Source organism: Ursus arctos, unplaced genomic scaffold, assembly GCF_023065955.2.
Source record: "Ursus arctos isolate Adak ecotype North America unplaced genomic scaffold, UrsArc2.0 scaffold_14, whole genome shotgun sequence".
Classification (NCBI taxonomy): domain Eukaryota; kingdom Metazoa; phylum Chordata; class Mammalia; order Carnivora; family Ursidae; genus Ursus; species Ursus arctos.
Genome location: NW_026622808.1, coordinates 70,002,528 through 70,027,136, shown reverse-complemented (window position 1 = coordinate 70,027,136; position 24,609 = coordinate 70,002,528). Strand labels below are relative to the sequence as shown.

Below are 24,609 nucleotides of genomic sequence, written 5' to 3'. Positions count from 1 at the left end.
TCCACACTGGACGCATGCCGATGAGCTGCTGTTTTCCATAGCGATCAGATTTCTGATTCTCATATTCTTAACAACACCCACTCTTTCAACACCCCCATTTGGTGTGATATTCTCAGCAGGTGGCCTTCTGGGTGTTCCTGAGGTGGCTTCCTCTGCAGGTGGGTGATAGGCTTTGTTTGCGGCTATTTTTACAGCTCAGGAGAGCAGGCACGAGCCTGAAACGCGCTCCCACCAGCTCTTCGCGAACAGGCCCATTCCCAGACACACAGACCCGTGACAGTCGGGGCCCGCCGCACAGATCTCAGTCCTTGGGGGCAGCTGGCAGCCCCCGCGTCCCGCGAGGCGCCGTAGCAGAGCTGAGGACACGAAGGGTAGGACGCCTGCCCTCACAGGAGCTCACAGCCAATGGGACAGAAAACGCGTCCAGAGGGGGAGCGCGCAGGTGGAGCGGAGGGTAAGTGTCCTGAGTCAGGTCGAGGGGAGTGCCTCATGGGGGAGGGAGAGGTTCCGTCCGTTTCAATGGACGGGGGGCCTTAAAATATGTGGAGGGTTTGTTCTTAGTGAGATGGAAATAAAAGGCGAAAGTATTCCAGCCCACTCCCAAAAAGGCAGCATGAACAAAACTGCGGTTTCCCGATTCCCCAGAATCCGAAATGTTAAAATAATTCTCCCCGCACCCTGGGCAGCTGCAGCCCCGCGCACCCGCCATTGCGTTGGGGGAGACGCCCCCGGTTGGAGTAAATAAAACTGGCCAGTCTGCCTCTGAAGTACTCTAAAACGTCACCAATAAACAGGTGCTGAAAAGTCCACTTTGCTCTAACATGAGAAGTGCAGATAAAAACCACACTTGGGAGACCAATGTGCTCTATCAGTGTGTATATGTTAAATTTAAAACAGATGGGAACCTTGGAAATCGTTTGTTTCAATCTCCTCTCATGTCAGAGGGGACAACTGGGATCCAATGGCAGGGAAGCCTCAAGGTCACACCCCAAGTTGGTGGCAGAGCAAGGGTAAAATTGGTGGTTCCTCAGCTCCAGATGGAGCGGATCTGTAACTGGGACAGATCCCACTTCTGCATTAGTTAGTAAATCGCTATTTCCCTGAGCCCTCCAAGGGCTCATGGTCCATTCTAGCTGTCCTGTCCCCTCCCCTACAACCTTCCAGACATATTCACAGTTCAAAACCTACAGGCCTAGCCACCAGAACGGCTAAAATGTAAAATACTGATGGTACCTAATGGTAGTCAGGGTGTATATAGGGTGCCTGGAACGGTCACACTTTGTTAGTCAGAGTGTAAGATGATAGGACTACTCTAGAAAAATGTCTCACACATTCTCATAAAACAAAACACGCACCTCATCCATGCCCGGGCAAAATCACACCTGGGCGTTTGCTAAAAGAAATGAAAACGTATGTCCATACAAAGATTAGTGCAAGAATATTCACAGCAGCACCATTCATAACAGTGCCAAACTGGAAACGACCCACAGGTAGTCAACTGGTGACTGGGTACATAACTCGTGGGGCATCCTTGAGGAGTGAACAGCCTTAGACAAAACAGTACACGTGCAATGATTCCATTTGTTCTAGGACAGGCAAAACTCATCTACGGTGAAGTCAGAACGTGCTTGCCTCTGGAGGCTGGGGAGAGGGCAGGCTTGACTTGGAACCAGCACGAAGGAATTCCTGGGGTGATGGTATCTCTCTTTTTTTAAAATCAAAGTATAATTGACATGTAACACTATATTAGTTCAGACGTACAACTTAATGATTCAATATTTGTATGTATTGCAAAATGATCACATTGGGTTGAGTTACCATCCATCATCACGCATAGTTACAGAATTTGTTTTCTTGTGATGAGAAGTGTTAAGAACTACTCTCTTAGCAACTTTCAAATACGCTGTATTAGTAACTGTAGTCGCCATGCTGAGCATTACATCCCGTGACTCATTTAGTTTATAACTGGAAGTTTGTACGTTTTGACCCCCTGGGTGATGGTATCTTGATGAGGGTCTGGGTTACATAGGTATGCACATTTGTCAGAACTCGTGCTTGAAATTGGGGCATTTCACTGGATGTAAATTTTACCTCCAAGGAAAAAGAGGAAACAAACATGGAACCCTGCTTACTGATATTCATCCCGAAGTGTTTTAGGGTAAAGTCCTGATGCCTGCAACCCATTTTGAAATACATTATTATAAGCTGGACAGGGTTTACAGGTACGGATAGATGGATAGATTAGTGATGAAGCAAGTGTATAGTGAATATTTAAAAATCTAGGTGATATATACACGGGAGTTCACTGTACAAGTCTTTCAACTTTTCTGTATGTTGAAACATTTTCATAAGAAAATCCTGGGGGGAAATTTGTAGGTTAACTAACAACAGAAGTGTGGCCAGCAGGTTCCAGGTTCCTACTCAAGCATCCTACTCAAGTGTCCCTGCTGTACCCGTTACTGACCAGATATTAAATTCTTGTGCAATCACAGCTGTCCCAGTTCAACCTGTTTCCCTCTGCCCACTGTGTCATGCTGCCTCCCTCCTCAGTCTCCCCTGGGGCATCTGTGGGATAACAAATACATTGTTCACTGAAATAATCTTCTCATTAAAGTTACCTGGCAGCCCTTGGTAATAACACTAGTCTCCCCAAGCCCTCTAGTTTGTGAACTCACCTCTTTCTTTGGAATGTCTGTTTATCTTTTGGATGAAGATCAAAGCAAAATTGAGATGTCAATTTAACAAACATTTGTTGAGCGTCTGCTACATGCTAGACAGTGGGGATGCAGAAGATATTAAGAAATGGTTAGCAGTTGCCTTAGTGGCCAGAATGGGAAGTTTTGGAGGTGGGGAAGGAGTGGGTGAGGAGAAGGGATGGAGAGCCAACACCAGATCATGATCTCATCTTTAATGTCATGCTGACAGGTTCGACTTCTATTCGCAAAGTAGCAGAGCTCTCCAAGCCCTCCTGAAAAGCTGTGTGTAAATCCTTTCGTGTTTCAAACATTTTACGGAAATGCCCAGGAGATTCTGAAATTAAAAAAAAAAAACAATATGGGAGATATTTTTGGAAATGAAAAATTATTTTATATTGAAAATCATTCAGTTTTACTTTTTTTTATTTCAAATTTGAAAATACATCCTATCCCTTGCCTTAAAGTGAAGTGTCCTAATTATAAGATCCCTACCCTCACATGGTCTTTATAACATCAGTGGGCAATCTGATTACACATGCAAGGGATCATAGCTCTTGGTTGAGTCGATTCAACCTCAACACATAATAGTTTAACATAAGACCACAACCTAACAAGGTTAAGAGCGCTATAGGAAGCACCTGGTCCAATGCCTCCTCACTTTTTGGAGAAAGAAGATAAAACGAGGCAATATATACATGACTCAGAGCTACACGGCTGGTGAGAGGCAAGACTGAGACTCAGATCCAAGTTTTCAAATTCCAAATTCAATGTTCACATCGTCAGTTAGCTATCATAACACCACTGTTGTCTGTTCCTTTTTTTCTCCACCCTAATCCATATTTTTCTCATTTCTTGAGAGACAGGTATAAGTAAAACTTAGTTTTAAATATTTTAAAATTTTCAATTATTTTAAAAGAAAAAATAAGAAAAAAATATTTAAGGAGAAATAATTACTCAAAATGGTTAAAGCTCTTAAATTCCACATACGAATGAAATCATAAGGGTACTTGATATAATGAGCACTGGGTGTTCTATGCAACTGATGAATCACTAAATTCTACCTCTGAAACTAATAATACACTGTATGTTCATCAGATTTAATTTAAATAAGAAATTTCAAAAAATAAATACAAAAAGATGGTTAAAGCTCACGATGTATGATACAATTCAGTCACACACATTTCACATTACACGGCTCTCTGTTCAGAGAGAAACTTCCCAGCGATTTATGGATTTTGAAAACATGAACTACCTTACTAAAGGGTATTACAGTATCCTTCCATAAAGTCAAGTTCCGCCAGATGAGAGAAGAGTTTTTGAAACAGGGCGACTTCCCTGAGTGCTCTATTGTTCACAAGACAACCGAAAGGATGAATGTTCTGAGGACCACGCACGCATTAACTCATTTATGCTTATGACAACCCTATGAGGTGTTGCTCTGATCACGGCTCCAGTGGGGAAACTGAGGCACAGCGAGCCCTGCCCCGCGAAGACGCAGAGATTGAACCAGGCAGTCTGGCTCCTGAGCTATTCTGAACCTCCCATGCAAGCCACTTGAAAATATCTTATTGTCAATTCCACTGCAACTTGGTTGGTCCTTTGTGGTGCTTCAACTTTATCCTTTCTTTCTCCCCCTTATATGTTGTAGGGGATGGAAGTGAGAAACACCCTTGTCCAGATGCCCTGAACAGCAGGGATCCGGCTGGGCTTTTCCAGGGGGAGGCACTTATGCCAGCCAGATGCCAGAGGCAGGTTCCAGCCATCTACAGCAGCAAAGGGAGCCTCCGCCTCTGCAGAGGCAAGCAACAGGCCGACTCCATAGTGACAGCACGGTGGACGCCGACGGGGGCATCAGCACATTCATTTACGCCCTGGTCTCTGGGCACCAACACCTTCCCCCCTTTATGCACCTCCAGCCCTTCCTTAGTTGAAAACCAATTTCCTTCCTATGATCCCTCTCTGCTTGAAATATGTAGGTCAATGTTTTTTTTTTTCTGAAACACTGATTGATTCTGACACCTTACTTAAATGTATTACATTTCCCTGTCTTCTGAAATGAATATAATGAACTTGTGTACCCTAGACTTGACAAATCACAACGCTGTAACAGCGAGGTCCCTGGGACCTATTTCAGGAGCACACACACTGCCGCCCCTGCTTCCCAACATCACCTTGCAATGATGGGAGAAAAATTATTTTTCAATTTATGAGCTATAATAACATTGGAAAGCAAGAAAGGGTGCCCCCTGCAGACCAGAGTGTTAGAGGAATTAGGAAGGGAGAAAGCAGTTGGAGCCTGATGGATGGAGAAATCAGGGCAGAGGGTAAAGTCATTCTTCCCGAGGGAGCCCTGAAGAAGCCCTCTGATGGGCATCAGTAGGTACAGAGAGCAGGAGTTAGCCACTCTTGGGCATCTGAGCCACATCCAGAACCGCTGGGGAAATCTGAGTCCTCCTCTCTCTGTACATACAGTTCCTAGCAGTGAAGGGGCTCCAAAGAAAGGGCAGGATCCCAGCTGAGGTCCTTGATGAGAGAAGCAGAGCAGAGCACAGGCAGACACAGGGAGGATGCAGGACGGAAAGGGAAGTCGCTCAGCCAAGGACTGGGATACGGCAGAACACAGCCCTTCTTGCCGCCGTGCCCGTGGGCAGCTCCCTGACCTGCACCACACAGGGGACCTCGGCCCACTTGGACTTCCACTTCTGGTTCACACACAAGCTGCCATCAGAAGATCCAGCAGTGGGGGAAAGAGACCCACAAGCAGGGAGACCAACACTGGCCAGGATCGTCTTTCCTTAAGAAATACACACGGCATTGAGTGGTCACCACACATTTGAGGAAAATTACCAGCAAATAAGAGAAAGATGGACAGAAACTTGAAGGACAACTGATCCTGAACGAATCAGAAATGATTCAGAACACTCAAGAACAACACAGAATAAATCCTAAATTTAATGTTTACCTTTTAAAATCTGTACTATCTTTGCATGATTCAAAATTCAAAGAAAAATAATAAGGGGTACATTGAGAAGTTTCGCTCCCACCCTTGCCCTTCAGCCTTCCTTTCTGTGCAAATGCAAGCAAATATGAAAAACATATACTTATTTCCTTCCTGTCTTACACAAAACATGGCATGCGACCTCCACTAACTGAGCACGTGGCTTCGGCAACAGAAATCTACAGTCTCCATTCCGGAGTCTAGAAGTCTGAAGTCAAGGTGGGCTGGGAGGGAAGGGTCTCTTCCAGCCCTCTCTCCTTGACTTGTAGATGGCCGTCTTCTTGTTCATGTGGTGCTCTTCCTACTTGCATGTCCGTCTCCAGATTTCCCCTTTTTATAAGGACATCAGTCGTACTGGGTTTGGCTCATCCCAATGACCTCATCCGCTCTCGGTTATCTCTGTAAAGACCCTATCACCAAATAAGGTGACATTCTGTGGTACTGTGGGTTAGGACATTAACATATGGATTTTGAGGGGACACCATTCAACCCCTGTCACCACAATACCATGCTGGGTTTTTCTTCACTTCCTAATATGCTCCTGGGGACCTTCCCACATCAATACATAAAGAGTTTTTTCATTTTATCGTGGCTGTACATTGCTCGTTCAGAGAATCACTGTGCTGTTTCTGATCACTCCTTCATACGTGACTACCTGGGTTGCTTTTTGCCACTGTTATAAACTAAGCTTCATTTCCTAAGTGTGTTGGGCGTGTCTATATGATATGCTCACAGCCATGGGGTTGCTTGGCCAAAGGGTAAAGGCATTTGTAGTCCTGAGAGATATTGCCAAAAGGCTCTCCTTGGGGACTATGCCATTTCGCACTCCCCCCAACATTGTACGAGAGGGCTCGTTTCCCTCAGAGCCTTGCCGACGGACTATGTTGGTAATCTTCGGGATTTCGGCCCATCCCATAGTTAAGAGATGCTTTCTTCATACAGTTTCATTCTCATTTCTCTTATGAGTGAGGTTAAGCATATTTCATATGTTTTAGGGCCACTTAGATGTCCTTTTCTGCAAATTGGCCATTTTTTATTGGGTTGTTACCTCAGTTTGCTCTAGATTCCTACCCACTCCACACATTAACCAGATTAACCCTGTGTCTGTGATGTATGATGAAAGTATTTCCACACATTTACCATTCGTCTTTTCACTTTGCTTTTTAAACTTTTCATCTGGAAAATTTCAAACACTGACATAAGTAGAGAGATTATATAGTGAACCCCATATACCCGTCCCTCAAATGTACCCATTACTAATGCACGGCCGATTTTCCACTGTCTATAATCCCAATGACTCCACACCCAATTTTTTAAAAAAGATTTATTTATTTATTTTAGAGAAACAGAGAGAGCATGAGCGGGAGGGGCAGAGGGAGAGAGAGAATCTCAAGCAGACTCCCTGAGGAGCAGAGTCCGACGTGGGGCTCGATCTCAGGACCCTGAGATCATGACCTGAGCTGAAATCAAGAGTCAGCCACTTAACTGACTGTGCCACCCAGGCACCCCTCATCCCAGGTTATTTTGAAGCACATCCCACTTATCGTAGCCTTCATTTGTAAATAGTCCAATCTGTAAAAGATTCTGTTTGTATCTCCTTAAAAAAAAAACATAATCATAATACCATGATCACATATGCAAAACTAATGTTTCCTTCATATCATCAAATAAGCAATTGGTGTTCAAATTTTCCGTACATCATCACTGAGTTAATATGTCTCTTAAGTCCTTTTTAATCTGTAGGTTCAGCCTCTGCACCTCTGTCACTGTTACTTCTTTCCTTTGAAATTAATCTTTGAAGAATCAATTGGGTTGTCAGTCTGGCAGAACCCCCCAGTCTGGATTTTGTCTCCGTGGTGTCTCTGGACGTGTTCCTCTGTCGCCTGTATCTTCTGTAAACTGGTAGCTAGATCTTAGAGGCACTGTTGGATTTTGATTTGATGTTGGCCGGGGGCTGTGGGGACAAGACGACTTCATAGGAAGTGCTGTGAACCTCTTCAAGAGGGGCTTCGTGTCCGGTTGTCCCCCCTCTTGTGACGTTGGCAGCTGTTGGTAATCATTGCCGAAATCCACTGGTACTTTTTCGATGCTGCAAAACGATGCCTTTCAGATTCTAGCATCCCTACTTCATTTATTTGCTGGAATACACCCATAACAAGAAACTTATCATCTCTTCACTTAACTAGAGGAGCAAAGTCACAGGCAAAGTAAGCGTCTGTCTCTTTTCCTCCCCTGCCACTTAAAAAAATAATGACCAGTTCCCTCAGACGCTCCAAAGGAGAACATTGTATGCTTGCCATTATGAACTCATTTCTTTTAACATATGTTGTGTTTCCATTCATCATAGTTATTATCCCTCTTGATGCCCCATTTGTCCCATCTTTGGCCCATGGGAGCCTCTCCAGGTTGGCTCCTGAGCGCTTCAGACACAACCTCAGTCCTCATCGTGACTTTCCCTGCTGTTCGGTCTAACGAGCTGTTGCGGTTCATCTTGTGTTATTTCTTGCTCCACACCTGGAATCAGCTTTTCCTCCAAGAAGACTGCTTTCATTTTTTGTGAGAATGGTAGTTAGAGACCACAGTATGGACATACTTATGATGTAATCTATTCCATGTACTACACACAGCATTATTTCCTGCCGTGTAAAAGGAATCATCTGAACCCCAAAGTTCTCGGAAACCAGAATGTGCTTCCTGAAATAAGACGTTCAGTGGGTACAGAGAGCATCATGGGTATAGAGAAATACCAGGTTAGTGATCTGGAAAATGAAAGCCAGTAAATCTAAGAGCAAAAAGACAGAGATGAAAAAGATGAGAGAAGAAAATTCAGAGACATAGAAGATAGATCCAAGGTTCAATACTCAACTATTAGGAATTCTAGACAAAATGGAAAGAAAAATGACATAGAGAAAATAATTTTTTAAAAGATTTTATTTATTTATTTGTCAGAGAGAGAGCATGAGCAGGGGGAGTGGCAGACAGAGGGAGAAGCAAAGTCCCCGCTGAGCAGGGAACCTGGCATGGGGCTCGATCCCAGGACCCTGAGATCATGACCTCAGCCAAAGGCAGACGCTTAACTGACTGAGCCACCCAGGCGTCCCGAGAAAATAATTTTTAAAATGATAATTGTAAACGCTGTTTGGCCCACGGGTACCATCTTGGAAATGGGAACGGTAACTAAATCAGCTTCATCATGCAAATGTAAAACAGAACAAAACAAAACAAAATCTGAACTCTGCGGAGATGTGTTTCTGATGGACTAATTTATTACGTGGGATCAGCATTCAGTTACGTCTTTCTCTTCTTTTGTTATAATCACTTATATAATTCTGTAAAATTAGAGGACCCAGGTCTACCTGAGTTGAATCCATATTCATATAAGGTCCCTCCCTTGAAATGACCAAAATAACCTGAACAGCAAGCTGCTTTATCCTTTGAAAGACAGTCTATTTCCTGGGAATCGAAGCGCCTTCTGTCCGGAAAGGGGATGTTAATGGCAGGAAAAAAGAACATACAGAGCAAACAAAATAAATGCACTGAAGAGAGCCTCTCAAACTGGGAAAAATACAGTATTGTGCTTCCTCTGTTGCCCTAGAGCAGGGGTGGGCAAAATCAGGTCCGCGGACCAAATCCAAGTCTGCCTGTTTTTGTAGATCCTGCAAGCTCCAAATGGCTCTTCAATGGCTGGGGAAAATCCAAATGAGAGTAATATTTTGTGACATGTGAAAATATATGCACTTCAAATCTCAGCGTGCATCAGTAAAGTTTCACTGGGACACAGCCACAGACATCCGTCTCCGTTTTGCAATGCAGGAGTGGTTACGACAGAGGACCGCTAGCCAGCAAAACGGCCCACAGAGCCTCCAATACTCACAATCTCAAATGCTCACTTTCCCAGAACAGTTTGCCAACCCCTGGTCTAGAGGGTGTGGTAGCCCCACACCTTGCCTTCCACCCAGTGCTCTAAGGAAGACAATCTTCCAGCTAAAAGAGCGTGGAGGGCCAAGCAGGATTTCACTTTACATGAAACTCACAGGCAGACACATTCTGGCGAATATTCAGAACTAAGGTCAAGAAGAGCGCCTAAAGCCCTCAGAGAGAAAGCAGGCCTCGTGAAAGGTATGGGGATTAGGCTTTTCCACCAGACTTTTCACTGGCAATACTAGCCACAAGACTGCCGTGGAGCCATGTTTCAAAATTCTGGGATGAAGAATTTGGAACCTAGAATTCTAGACCCACCCGCACCTTAGATCAACGGGAAGGTAAGAGAAAGACGTGTAAAAAGACAAGAACTCATCATTTACAGGCCATGGTCTCTATATTTAAAGAAAAATCTCTCCTAGGTATTCTAGCAAAACAAAAAATCTTGAATAAAAAGACCACATAGGATATAGCAAATTGTGGCATCTGTATGTGGCTCAGAGAGAATGAGTGAGGCAGAATGAAAATCAAAAGGACCCAACAGGATGAGGGGTGTCCGTCTTTAATGTGTGGGAGAACCACACTGAGGGCCTATGGAAGATGCAAATTCCCAGGAGCTCTTGCAGAGATCCCAGTGTGGTAGTCTGGGGTAAGACGATGGATTTTAAGCAAGCTCCCCGGTCACTTCCTCAGCTCTCTTGGAGGAACCACGCTGCATTCTGGCCTCTCGCCAGCCACAGTACTAATGGCAAAGAATGACATTTTCTTCGCTATGGGTGCAATCATACCACTGAGTATTTTCACTTATTCAGCAAATACGTATTCAAATATTTATTCAGTGCTTACTACATACCAAGGCACTGTTCTCTTCTAGGCTTTTGGTTATATTCATGTCAAACAGATGAAAATTCCTGCCTATGGTGCTTTTTCTAAATTCCAGAAGGAACACTTACATGATTGTCCTATGGTAAATAAAGTTTATTGGCTTTCCATTTTTATTTTTTTTTAAAAGATTTTATTTATTTATTTGACAGAGATAGAGACAGCCAGCGAGAGAGGGAACACAAGCAAGGGGAGTGGGAGAGGAAGAAGCAGGCTCATAGCGGAAGAGCCTGATGTGGGGCTCGATCCCAGAATGCCGGGATCACGCCCTGAGCCGAAGGCAGACGCTTAACCGCTGTGCCACCCAGGCGCCCCTGGCTTTCCATTTTTAGAATCAGATTGTTCACAATGATGAAACAGATGTAAATAATACAAACCTTGGCAACCTAAAACTAATAGGACTTACATAAAATTATATGATAAGGGATAAGTGGAGGGGAGAAAGAAAGCATAAATTTCATCATCTCTCCTGGTGGCAATCAGAGGAATGAGAGTGAGAAATTTTTATGAAACAGCTGGGGAGGAGAAGTTCTCAATTACCATGAACAATGCTGCTAACTTTTTTTTTTTTTGCACAGTATTCAACTATTTCTTTAGAATAAATCCTAAAAGAAAGATTTGTTGGGTGAAAGGTTTTGATACAATAAAATGCCACATGGTCCTAAAAAAAAGTTGTACTATTTTATCCATCCTAGGTGCAAACTGCCAGTTGTAAAATAAATAAGCCATGGAGTTAAAAACTACAGCATAGGGAATGTAGTCAATAATATTAAAATAAGGTTGTACAGTGACAGTGACTACACGTATTGTGATGAGCGTTTCCTGATGACAGCATTGTCGAATCGCCATGGCGTACACCCGAAACTGATACAATATTGCATGTTGACTATACTCCAATTAAGAAAAAGAATAATATGGCCAGATCTACCCAAAATTTTAAGCTTCAACCGTAAAAAATATTTACTACTTTATAGTTCCGCTAAGAGTATAGGAAAGTACCCACTATCAGGAACTTCACCTACATTGAGTTTTATTCAATTTTTAAAATTTCTTACTTGATATATCTACAAAAAAACCCCCAACATCCCACAGTTTGAAGTTACATTTATTTGTCTACAAGTAAAAGGAAATATTTGCTTCATTTTCTACTTTTTCAGTGTTTCTTGTCTTTGTGACGGGTCTGTTCACGTCATTCATTTCGTATTCATTTGCACAAGTGCTTATATGTTAAAGATACTATTTAGTTGCCTGTTAAATAGATAGATACATACAGAGCCAAATTTCCCCCAGTTTACATTTGATTTTAATCCTTTGTGTGGTGGTTTGTCACATACAAACATTTAAAATTTCAAGTAGTCAATCTCATCACCATTTTCATTTGTTTTTCGTCTTGAGGCATCAGAACGACCAAGTCCTTCCCTACCCAGAAATCACCTACAGTTTCCTCATCTTCTTAGGTTGCTTCCTCTTATTCCTTCTTTAAACTTCTAAATTCTTAAAGTATTAAAGACCTATGTATTATGTTACAAGATAGCGTTTTGACTTATTCTTCAAATACCTAATAGAATTTATTAAATAATGCCACCAGTTTAAGGTGCCACATCTAACAGACACCAGTTTCCATTCCATTGAAGCATGAGTCAGGATATAGACTCCACTCTGTTCCAGTGTAATAGCTACCTGTCCTTCCCTACGCACCACATGGCTTTATTTCCTGCAATTGCGTTATAATGTTTCAGTATTCGATAGGGCAAGTCACCTCTCTTTGCTGTTGTCGTTTTTTTCTTTTTTTTGAGTAGGCTCCATACCCAGTGTGGAGCCCAATTCAGAGCTTGAACTCAGGACCCTGAGATCAAGACCTGAGCTGAGATCAACAGCCAGACGCTTAACCAACTGAGCTACCCAGATGCCCCTGCTGTTGTCTTCTCTAAATTATATTGGCTATTCTCATATTTATTTCAAAAACGTATCAAAGTTTCAGCTAAATGAAAAATAAAAATCAAAAATTAAATTATTTTTTAAAAATTAAATAGTTTTAGGGGCACCTCGGTGGCTCAGTTGTTAAGTGTCGGCCTTCTGCTCAGGGCGTGATCCCGGCGTTGTGGGATCGAGCCCCACATCAGGCTCCTCTGCTGTGAGCCTGCTTCTTCCTCTCCCACTCCCCCTGCTGTGTTCCCTCTCTCGCTGGCTGTCTCTATCTCTGTCGAATAAATAAATAAAATCTTTAAAAAAAAAAAAAGCGATGTCCCTAAAAGATTTCTCTAAGGTTGTCAAACAATTAAAAAGTTGAGTTTATTTTTTCTACGTGCCTCAATTTTGGATAAAAATTATTGATTCTCTGCTATGAAACATGAGATTTTTATTCTTACACCTCTTTCACCCACCAGCATCTCGTTAGCTATATTTTCATTTTGTCAGGTGTTATAGCACTTACAGTTAGCTCAATAAACATTTCCCCAGGTGTTCAGTTTTAGTCTGTGTTTTTATATGAATTTAACACATAACATTGACCTTTTCTTTTTTTACTGAATAAAAGTAAAAAAAATTAATCTCATCAATGGTTCTATTTATTGTCAAGTCATTTTTTTTATAAGAAGTGCCATATGCAATAATTCTTGGACTCTTTCATGGTTGTGTGTGACTTCCTGTTTCCTTTCTACTAGAAGAACTCTGTGGCTGGTTGTCATCATCTTGGGTCACACCTTCTTCCCCTCAAAATGCTACCAGTATTACTCCACTGCAATGTCTACTGGAAATGAATGCTACTGTGGAGAAATCAAAAGTGATGTCCTCCCTCATAAATGACTTCTTTATCCATCTGGATGCCTGAAAAATTATGTCTTTAGTCTCAAAGTCCAATAACTTAAAAATGTCTAAGGTATTGATTGTTCTGTATAAATTTTCCCCTAGATAATGTGTGCCCCTATGAGCCAAAGAAGTTATTGTTCTTTCATTACATGGAATAGGGATGTTTTCCTCCATCATATTTATGGAAATTCTTTCTGGTCAATATCTTGAGTTCTATATTTGACTTACTCTAGTCATCTTTACATTGGTTCATTTTGTCACTCCTTCAAATCCATCATCTTTGTTTTAATTAAAACCTTTTTTTCAAGATTTATTTACTTATTCTAGAGAGAGCAAGAGAGAGTGTGAGAGCAAGCGTAGGGGAGGGGCAAAGGGAGAGAATTCTCAAGCAGATTCCCCAGCCCCGCCGCCCCCGCCCCAGCACCGAGTCTCCATCCCACAACCCTGAGATCATGACCCGAACCAAAATCAAGAGTCAGACACCTAACAGACTATGCCACCCAGGGGCCTCTCCATCACCTTCTTAATTGCTTTAGTCCTTTCGTATTTTTCCTCTAAGTTGCTGTGATTATCTCAAACTTTTTTTTCTATATTAGGAATTTGATTTCTGGCTCTTTCTAAATTACGTATCAGATCTGTAACAGTGTTTGGAGTCTCATTGTTCTTCCCATCTTTTTTCTTTGCATCTCTATTATTTTATTACCCCAGTATCAAACTAGTTTTATTGAGTTCAGACCCTCTTGCAGTTCTTCCCTATCATGAAAAACACCTGCAGGTTTCCTTCTGTTCCTTAGATTATGTTTGCTTCCTGACTGGGTTCTTTGTTATTTCCATGCAACATGTTGTGCATTTTCGTTGTTACAAATTTCCGTAGCTACATGCCATTTCTTTTCATCTTGCACATGCGAATGATGGTACCCATCTGCCCAGATCTTCTATTTGCTCTGCTACCACATGGATAAGTTCCCCTTGATATTTTTCCACCTGATCCGACACTCATTTGTCTTCCCCTCTGAGCCACAATCCATAGCCAAGAAGCATGTGCCATGTAGGTGGGGGGCAATGTTGAGCCAGCTGGAGGTGCCTAAAGCCCTTCCCAGGGCGCTGACCATTGCTCTCTCTTCTGAGCATTCGTTCAGTGTCTTATATGTGGGACAACCATCCTCACAGAGATATGTCCCATTCTCACGGGCATTGAGTCATTTTCTTCATGTTTTGGGCAAAACACCAAAGAATCCTAGAAAATGGCCCTTTCTGGCCTCCTCTATCATCTGTGCTGATGTGTGAGATGTCCCACTTTCAAAGATTTTCCTTCTCTCTTCTCCAGGGCTGCATAGCTACACACTCCATCCACTTTTCTTCCAGTTGGAGGATGTTTGTAAGAATTTTCCATATTTCTTTGTGTGGCGGGAGGTGAAAGGGAGGATATTAATGAGTTTGAAATCCCTTTCAGGGATCTCAGTAAATTACCTTAGGGCGCCATCTGACATGTTGAAAGTTAGACCTCAGAGCCCAGCCTAGATTGGTGAGCAGGGAAACTACAAATAACTATTGGTGAGCAGGGAAACTACAAATAACTACAAAATGAGAAGGAGCCCTGGGGATTGCAGCAAGCCAAGGAGGGGAAGAGGAGAAGCGGAAAGGAGGGAGCCCAGCTATATGGCCAGATGCTGAGTAGCAAATGTAAAGAAGGACCAACGAAAGACCCACGGAAGCTTATGCATCATTTGATGCGTTATGTTGCAACACCAAACTGCTCCACGGTCGGACGTTCAGCCAAACGGACTCCACACGCAGCTTTGAGAGAAAATGCTGTGCTGGTTTTGCGGATGCTATCCCAGGAAAAGAAGCGGTGTGAAAAGGGCAAAGGTCGCAACGACGTAGGACACAGATCACAAGATCAGTAGAAGCAGAGATTTCCAAGTCAGCAGTGGTCAAGAGATTTATAATCCCTCCCCCACTTATTAAGCCCCAGAAATATTCCAGGGGAAAGCAGTTTTTAAGATTTCTTACCAGCCAAAGGGAGGAGGGGGTGGTATCCAAGATACTGACACAGTTACAGATGTTTAATAATAAGAGTTACCAACTTCCCTTGAAACAGGTTTGGTCACATCTGTGTTTTCTGAGTTTTGATAATGTGGAATTGTAGTTTTTAGTGCTTCCTACATTATTAATGTGGGACTACATCAGAAGACTTCTAAAGACCTCTCATATGTAAATATTAGATGAAACTATTATTCCTTGGGAATTTTCCACCTTTTTCATTGCAGTAAAATTTACGTACAGTGACATGCACAGATCATAGGGTGCAATTCAATACATTTTGAAAAATATCTACACCCATGTAACTGGCAGTCAAGATACAGATCATCTTCATCACCCCAGAAAATTCCCTTGTACCCACTTCTACTCAACTCTCCCCATTCAAAGCAACCGCTATTCTGACTTCTGTCCCTGTAGCTCATTTTGCCTATTCTAGAATTCCACATAAATGGAATCATGCATATGTGCTGTTTTGTATCTAGCTTCTTTCACTCACGTTTTGAGATTTTTGCTCATATTAGTTTTGAGATTCATTGTTTTGAGATCCAGGAGTTTGTTCCTCTTTATTACTGATTTTTTCCATTCTCTGGATACGCTGCAAACTGTGTGTCTATTCTCCTACTTTTAGACATTTGTGTTGTTTTCAGTTTTTTACTATTTTTTCTGTGTATCTTCATGTGAACCTACATTTTTGTTTCCCTTTGGTAAAACCTGTAAGTGGCACTTCTGGGAACTGCATTAACTGTATTGGAAAGCACCAGTTTTCCAAAGTTGTCTTACCATTTTATACTCCCACAAGTCGTATATGAGACTTCTGCTGCTCCATATCCTTGCCAACACTTGATATTAGCCACTCGGTTGGACATATAACAGGACCTCGTTTCAGGTTTCAAACTGCATTTCTCTGGTGACTAAGATGTGAGCATCTTTTTATGTGCTCATTGGCTATTTCTGTTTCTTCTTTTTGAAGTGCCTGCTGAAGACTTTTGCCCATTTTGAAAAGTTGGGTTCCGATGCCGTTTGCTGAAGAATCCATCGACTATGTGTAAGTCTATTTCTGGACTCTCTTCTATGCCAATAATCCATTTGTCCGTCGTTACACCAATACCATGCTGGGTGTAATCACCTTAGCTCTATAATAAGTCCTGAAATTGGACAATGAGGTCTTCAGCTTTGCTGTACTTTTTAAGGGTGGTTTTGGGTACTCCATGTTCTTTGCACTTCATATAAGTTTTAGAATTCACTTATCAATTTTTTCTGGGCTTTTGACTGGGATCAGATTAAATCTAAAGATCAGTTTGGGGAGATTGTACGTTTTAACTAAATTGAGCCTTCCAATTTATAAGCATGGTATATTTTCCCATTTACTTAGATCTTTACTTTCTCTCTGTCTTATATGCAAGTGCATTTGAGATATATATATATATATATATATATATGTGTGTGTGTGTGTGATCATTTATATGCAAATAGTCAACAAAACTATGTGTGATTTTTTAAAAATTCTGGAGTTCTATATGAACTGATAAAAGACTCAGCACATAAGGAGAAAGCACTCAGTGAACACTATATAGGATTTTTAAGTGCTACTATAATAATGATAATTTGATTTTTAAACATGGTGGCAGCTCTTAGTGAAGAAAAATTATATTGGAAAGAAGACATTAGTCTCACTGTAGGCTTGTGTAAAACATCCTCTCCAGCCTCACCTCCCATGGCTTATTGCCCCGCTCATCATCTGCTCCTCTCAGAGGTCTCTCCTCATTGCTGTCTCCTTGCTTCCAACTGAGTACCACTGCCCGGGGTCAGGCGTTCCTTGCCTCCTTCCCAGACCATTGAAATAATGTCCTAACTGGTCTCTGTGCTTCCAGTCTTTTAGCTGTCAATTCATCCCACACGCTGGACCCCAACATTACTTTTAAAAACATACACCTGCACATTTAATATATGTTTGTTATTTTTGTTAAATAAAGTAGCTCAGACACATTTTGTTGTTGTTCTTATTTTTCATATGGCATGCCAAATATATTCCCCATAAATCTATGGTTTTTTGGTTAAAGTAGAAATGATTGGGGCGCCTGGGTGACTCAGTCACTTAAGTGACCGACTCTTGATGTCAGCTCAGGTCATGATCTCAGTGTTGTGAGATCGAGCACAGCATTGGGTGGGCATGAAGCCTGCTTAAGATTCTCTCTCTCCGTCTTCCCCCTGCCCCTCCCCACCCCTTGTCTCTCTCTCTCTCTCTAAAAAAAAAAAAAAAAAAAAGGATAGGAATGATTAATCCCCCAGTAAATAAATTAAAAGTATAGGCTGTGAATAATTTGGTTGTTAAAACACCTGAATCATCCCTCTGATTTCCTATTTAGTGTTGAAAACATATGAAATTTAAATACTACATTAAAACAGAATACACCTTCCAACTCTCTGCAGGATACCCATTAACTTACCAGCAAACCAAACCACTAGAATGCACCCTTTGCAGAAGAACAAACAGAAATCGAGTCTCCTTGATTGATGATTTGAGTTGAGTCTTCCTGATTGTGACATAAATCATGATTTAAAATGTGATTAGCGCTGACCAGATGTGAATAAAACCCACACTACCTGGAAGCCACATAGTCAAAGATGGATGGTTTGCCATCATGTAAATTACCCTCAGAGAAGACCCCTGTGGAATTTTCAAAATATAGATAAGCAACAGGAAATTCCTACTCAACAGAATTACAGCTTTGCGTCTTAAAGTGGTCTCTCTGCTTTATTTTCATTATCGATGACTCTACAATCCATTCTATAAACCTGACATAATTATGTCGAGAAAAAAACAAAACAAAACAAAACAAAAAGATGTGGTCCGCTGCCGCATGTCTGCTTGCCAAGTTGGGAAAGAAGAAAACAGAGTTATTATGCCACCCTGCTCCGCCGCAACACTCCAGCAGTTCCGATCGACAAAATAGCATCCGTCATGCTTTGCATCGCAATTTTTCCTTGCCATTTTCTCCCAGCTCATCATGACATAATTACGTTCCAATTTTTTCTAGCCAGGGGCCTGTGTTTTCTTTCATCCAGGACAGCAGCTGTGAAGCTCAACCTTGATGCTTCCTCAAAATGGTGAAATGTGCTTGCTTTTTGTTGCAGTCTTGACAATTCCAATTTTCACACTCTTGCTTGACGAAGTTTCTTGCGGCCAAAAAAAATGCAACCCGCCCTGGAAACTTCCATAGGGCTGTGCAAGGCCCTTCCAGGGGACTTAGTACTTGTCTGTACTGTAATTGATCCTTGAGCCAAGTTGTTTGGAAATGTGTTGAGAACACTAGCTGCTCTCATTCTTTTTATAGCTTCGTAATTGCTAAAGGAGAATTGTCTTTGTGTCAAACCCATCTGAACGTTTTTATTCTTCTTTCTATTTATGTCTACTCATGTATACTCACATCAACATTTTCTGAGAGATGGGGATGTCAGGCCAAAAGCTTGTCAATAAAAATCCAATGCTTCATGGCAAAAATTCTAAGACCCTGTGTGAATGGTAATAATAGCTAACAGTGTTTTGAGTGTTACTGTGCGATGGACAGGGAGATGTTCTAAACGCTTTGGGTGAAATACCTAATCTATGCTTCACAACGACCATGAGATAGGTGCTACCAGGATCCTCATTTTTCGGAGGAGAGAAAACAGGCCAAGAGGGATTGGGGAAACCACATCCACTGGAGAGCCCACAGTGGTTGCGGCTGTGCTGGGAGTTAAGTCCAGGCAGCCAGAGCCCAAATCACGCAGCTTGCCCTCCCACCTTCCGTGGTGGTCATCACCAGCTCCCAAAACACAGGAGGCCCAGACTTGCCCCTCCCGGGCTTGTTCCTCGGGACGTAGTACAACGATATTGAAAACCTGATAGCCGATCAGCTACATTTTGTAGACTAGATGCCTTCTTGAAATGTCTCTTCCTGGTCATATAGAATTTAAATGGCTATGGTCCTGGTTGCACACTATTTATCTGAGTAGTAACAGTTTCCTTTCATCCCCATGTGGTGATGCTGAATAGGGTCCTAGGATTCACAGGCCACCAGTGCATGGGGGCTTCAGTGGTCGTGTAAGGAGTCTCCATACCGGTGAGACCACTTGTGGGAAGATCAGAGACAGATGCCTGCGGAGCGCCAGCCGTTCTTCTCAGCCCAGGTGTCAGACATGGGCCTCAAGAGGCTTTCGAGATGATCCCGCCCCAGTCACCAACTGCCTACAACCTCATAAGAGACCCCAAGCAAGGACTAACCAGCTGACACAGTCAACCCCCAACTCACGGACTTTTGCTCCTTTTAAGACCAGTTCCGGGGTGCTTTGTTACACAGCCATAGATAACTAAAACATCAGGCAAAACAGCAACAGAGAACGTGGGGGAGAAAAAACCCCCAGCAGGCTCACATTTTAACGCAATGTTTGTAGACGGACCCACCACTGTGATGTACTCATAACATCTGTTGCTCTGGGGCTGGGGTTAGTATATGGGTGGGCAACCTTACCTGTTGAACTTGTAGCCCGTGGACTGGGTCTGACTTGAAGCGTGAGATAATCCAGTATGTCAGTTATCAAAATTCTGCCAATCCTCTGGGGACCGAGAAGAGTCTATGAATCCAGAACCAAGAACCAAGAGGAAGGGCTTGATAAAGGCAGCTAAAGAAGAATCACTCTCTTGACCAGGCAGCCTCACCATGTCTGAGAGACTGAGTCTGTGAGCTGTTGGTGACGCCTTCTGCACGGACACAGGCCAGGAGCAGGGAAGTAAGAACCCATGTCAAGTGCTGTCTAGTTGTACCAGCCTCTGGGGGTTGGGGAGGGAAGAAGTGAGTGGCACGAAGCCTGTGTCCCAATCGATTCTGCTAAACTAAGATCTTTTGTAAGCTGAACTCTTTTTATGCTTCTTGTATGTTCCCAGTGTTCCCAAGGTCTTTTAAAAACTCTGTCCTGCCTTGGCTATGCTATGGGAAATCATATTTGGTCCACAGTTTTATTGGTTTTTTTAAGCCTTTATTCTAAAGTAATCTCTACACCCAACGTGGGGCTCAAACCCACAACCCCGAGATCAAGAGTCGCATGCTCCACTGACTGAGCCAGCCAGGCGCCCCTGGGCAACAGCTTCGAAAAAGGAATAATGCAATAGCAACACAACAACAGCAACAACAACAAACCATCCAATTAAAAATGGGCAAAACACTCAAACAGTTTTTCAAAGAAGGTATACAAAAGGCCAACGAGTACATGAAAAGATGCTCATCATCACTCATCATCAGGGAGGTGCAGATCAAAACCACAATGAGGTAGCACCTTACACCTGTTAGCGTGGCCGTCATCACAAAGACAGAAGGTAACACATGCCGGCAAGGACGTGGAGAAGAGAGCCCTCGTGCTCTGTGGGCGGGAACGTAAACAGGTGCACCCACGAGGGAAAACAATATGGAGGTTCCTCACAAAATTAAAAATAGAGCTACCATATGATCCAGCAATCCCACTTCTGGGAATATATCCAAAGGAAATGAAATCACTAACTTGAAAAGATATCACTGTAGCATCATTCACAATAGCCAAGACATGGGAACAACCCAAGTGTCCCCTGGAGGTCGAACGGATAAAGAAGTTGTGGTACGTGTATGCACACACCCACACCAAACAATGTATACACACACACACACACACAATTTTATATAAATGTGTATATATATATATATACACATATACACACACAAATGGAATACTATTCAACCATAGAAAACAAGAAAATCTTGCCATTTGCAACAACATGATGGACCCTGAGGGTATGATGCTGAGTGAAATAAGACAGAGAAAGACAAATACTGTATGATCTCACTTCTATGTCTAAAAAATCCAAATCTAAAAAAGCCGGAACCCAGAGAAACAGAGAGTAGAGTGACAGTCACGGGGGGCCGCGGTCTGGGGGAAGCTGTGAGATGTTGGTCGAAGGCTGTAAACTTCTAGCTGCGAGATCACCAAGTCCCGGAGCGCTAACGTGCAGCGTGGCGACCACAGCTAAGAACACGGTATTACGTCCTTGAAGTTTGCTAAGAGAGCAGATCTTAAGTGTTCTCACCACAAAAAAGAAACAGTAATTATGTAATTAGGGTATTATTCTCCTGCATTGTGATCTGCAAATTACGCCCAAGTGGAAGACCAGGGTAAACACAGAAGTCATCTCAAGTGCTTCCCTCGGCTCAAAGATCATGGCTCTAAGCTACTCACTGCCCAATGCCTGAGAAGTATTGCTTAAGTTTTGCCCATTTTAGAACAGCGGTTATCAGTGGTAGAAGGTTACATCTAATACTAGCTACTCCATCATGTCCAGACTGGAAGTTGGTTGAATAAGTAAATATCAAAATAGGACAGCTCAAAGTTATCTAACATAACTGAACACCGAAAACGAACTTACTGGCTATCTCCCTCTGGGCCCATCCCATAGCTGAGCTGCTGTTCTGAGCACAGGTCCCAGTCTCCTCTTTCTCACCAGCATGTCCTACAGCTGGCCCCATTCCAGATGATATGCTATCCTTTTCCCCCCTCTCCTTTCATCCTGAGCCTTTCCTGAGACACAAGAATTACAAAACGGCCATTGTTTGGAGGAAAATGAAATTTAAGAGAAAAGCTCGAAAGGGTCTCAAAATACAAAGATCATATAAATTAATATGAAACAGGACAATGGCTTCTAAACGTAGGAATATATTCTATTGAAGGCCAAATACAACATGAGGAATTAGAAACCCCTGAATAGCTGTTGGCTTGTATTGCATTTTAACAAGACAGAAAATCCTCTGGATAATATGCCCTAATAGAGGAACAGCAATGACAGTTCAAAACTCAAAACAGCTTTTCAATGCAAAACAGGAAAACAGATTCTCTCTCTATATTTATATATGGAGATATAAATATATAGAATATATATAGAAATATATATATAGTGTGTATCTGTATATAAGTATATATAGAGATCTTACACTTGAAGTGGTACTGAATGACCTCCCATTCCCAATCTCCAGCTGAGGTTAAATAGTCAAATAAAAAGGCTTTTTTGGGGGGCGCCTGGGTGGCTCAGTCAGTTAAACGTCGGCCTTGGGCTCAGGTCATGATCTCAGGGTCCTGGATCAAGTCCCACATCAAGCTCCCTGCTCAGCAGAGAGTCTGCCTCTTCCTCTGTCCCTCCCTCTGCCCCTCCCCCCCCATGTGCATGCTCTCTCTCCCCCCTCTCTCTCAAATGAACAGATAAAACCTTAAAAAGAAAAAAAAGCATGTGCCAGTAGGCAGTCAGGAAGGTCCCAGGAATCTTCTGGGCGCCTGCTGTAGCTGGCCAATACTGGGATTGAAGATGTGTCACAAAGAATCTATAAAATGGAAATAAACATATAGACAATTGACAGCATCAACGACCCATTCTATGCAATATTGGGCACACTACAGATGCTTCAAAGTATTTCTGAATAAACATATATGAGCCAAATCTTTAAGCATTCATCCCAAAGACTTCCCTCCACGGGCCATGCTTAGATTCTTCCCTGGTTCCCTCTGTTGACCCGAGATCTTATCCACTCACCCTGTTTACTGTTTTTGAAAATTTGTTTAACTTGGAAACCACTGTTGCATCTCTCCACAGCATTCTAGCTTCACATCTGGCTTTGGGGACCATCAGCTTGCTGAGTGCATACACGCCTGCTAATGTTTCTACAAGCTTTATTTTGGAAATTCAGTGCACTTTGGCTTTGAAACATGTGTACAGAAGATTTTTAACATAAGAAGCCCTGCATGCATTGTTATTTTTAAATAAATGTATGCAACTGTTAAATTTTGTGCTTCTTGGGTTTTGTTTTCGGCAGCTGACTGGGCACATTCCAAGTCAGGAAATGAGGTCGGTGAAACAGCTGCCACGAACAAGGGGACCCGCAGCCAGGAGAGAGAACCGACGACAAAGTCGGCTACTGTACTGACACGATGTTGTGGGAAGAGCAACCCGTGTGAAGACAGGAAATACTAAGGTATGAGACTTCCACACAAGACTTCTTAAAGGTTCAGAAAATAAAAAACATATGGACATACTAACACATGTACAATATAACACATGAAATGTAACATTTATCTTAAACTATGGTTGGTTCTAAGTCTCATGAATATTCAGGTGGCGGAGCTGGAAGAAATTTAATATTTTTCTTTCTAGAAAGCAGTAATTTTGTTCTAATCTCAACCCTGCTTCTACCTAGCTGAGTGACCATAGGTGAGTCATTTAAACAATCAGAGTTGTCTTAGTTTCCTTGTTTGAAACCAGTGATTCCTCAGAATTCCATTATTGTACGCTTCTTCCTTCCCCATCCCTCACCCCTGGAAATCTGTAATTGTCTGGGAACTTAATATTACTTGTTTCAGATACTTACATTCTTTTAGCTATGTGTTACAGATTGCAGTGAAAGAATGGTTGGTGGGAAATATTTTTCACGTGTCGAAGCTAATGTTTAGAGCATAGAAAACAACCAGCAAATGTCTCACTCAGTGTCCTGGTTACACTGTCTTTGTTAAGTCTAACCTTTTAAATTTGGGTTTAAGTCAGATGCTTTGGGGTTAGTCATATGATGAATGAATTCATAAATGACTGTATTTCATGTTTGGGTGTCTCTACACATACCCTCAATGCGCCAACGTTGCTGTAGCTGTTCTCTGTAAGGAATATACAGATTTATACTATTAATCGACATTTTCCTTAAGATACTACTTGCTAAAATCTATAGACTCCCAATTCTTTTTGCTCAAACAATGAATTACGCTTCCCTATGGTTCTCCCAATCTTTACGCACCTCTAAACTTCCAATTTGCAGGTTATAATGAGATAACAGAGTTACACACGTGTGATGTATTTTTTCTCATATGTTGTATACTTTTCCTCTAGAGCTATACAATCTTCATTTGCAATGGCTACAAAATATTTAACGGAGTTGATGTAACAGTTTTTTGTCAGCTTTATCTGTCTTCCACTGAAATAAATGAGTTAAGTAAGGTCTGTGGTCGGTGCGTTTTGTCTATTTTTCCTTCTGTCTCCGTAGTTGCTGCTTCATGAATGATGCCACGATTTGATGCACAGATATGCGTAACTGCTGTATTTCCGTGGTGGTCCGTGGCATGATCAAGTGCCATGTTTTGTCTTATTTAATACTGCGGGGCCTGAATTTTACCTTGTTTTGTACTAGGATTAGGACCCCCCCCCCACACACACGCTTCATTTTT

The 24,609-nt window shown here is 42.3% G+C and overlaps 1 long non-coding RNA gene across 2 annotated transcripts; it reads left to right on the top strand.

Annotated features, from left to right (window-relative positions):
- LOC113256574 (uncharacterized) lies at positions 1 to 24,385 on the top strand. 2 transcript variants are annotated; one of them, XR_006409834.3, is made up of 3 exons: positions 1 to 454; positions 16,319 to 16,393; positions 23,214 to 24,385. It is a non-coding gene; the product is annotated as an uncharacterized LOC113256574 (long non-coding RNA). The 2 variants fall into 2 exon arrangements; XR_008959142.1 differs by lacking the exons at positions 16,319 to 16,393; positions 23,214 to 24,385 and adding an exon at positions 4,345 to 6,280.
- Positions 24,386 to 24,609: the final 224 nt, after the last annotated feature.